The sequence below is a fragment of the Penaeus monodon genome, chromosome 23 (assembly GCF_015228065.2).
Source record: "Penaeus monodon isolate SGIC_2016 chromosome 23, NSTDA_Pmon_1, whole genome shotgun sequence".
Classification (NCBI taxonomy): domain Eukaryota; kingdom Metazoa; phylum Arthropoda; class Malacostraca; order Decapoda; family Penaeidae; genus Penaeus; species Penaeus monodon.
The window spans coordinates 2,135,520-2,135,768 of NC_051408.1; the positions used below are offsets into that span (position 1 = coordinate 2,135,520).

The 249-nt window shown below is 30.9% G+C and overlaps 1 protein-coding gene across 1 annotated transcript in view; it reads right to left on the bottom strand.

Moving 5' to 3' along the window:
• Positions 1–249, bottom strand: part of LOC119587669 (uncharacterized protein DDB_G0271670-like) — a 15,507-nt gene that overhangs the window by 3,178 nt on the left and 12,080 nt on the right. The gene's annotated exons all lie outside the window — the stretch shown is intronic.

Consider the following 249-nt stretch of genomic DNA (forward strand, 5'->3'; position numbering starts at 1 on the left):
CATAGAATAAAACGAATTATGCGAGTAGATTAAGACATATTTAGAACATATTTTGAAAATGTGGAAATGAGGTAAAGACAATCACACCGAACATAAACTGACGTGAACTAAATGTACACAGTTTACAGGTAAGTTTAGTTTCGCTTAATCATGAAGTACTGACCAGATTTGAATTTATTTAGAATATTCGGTGCACAAAGAATCCTCGTGAAAAAAACAAATCTCGTACTATTACTTACAACTATTACA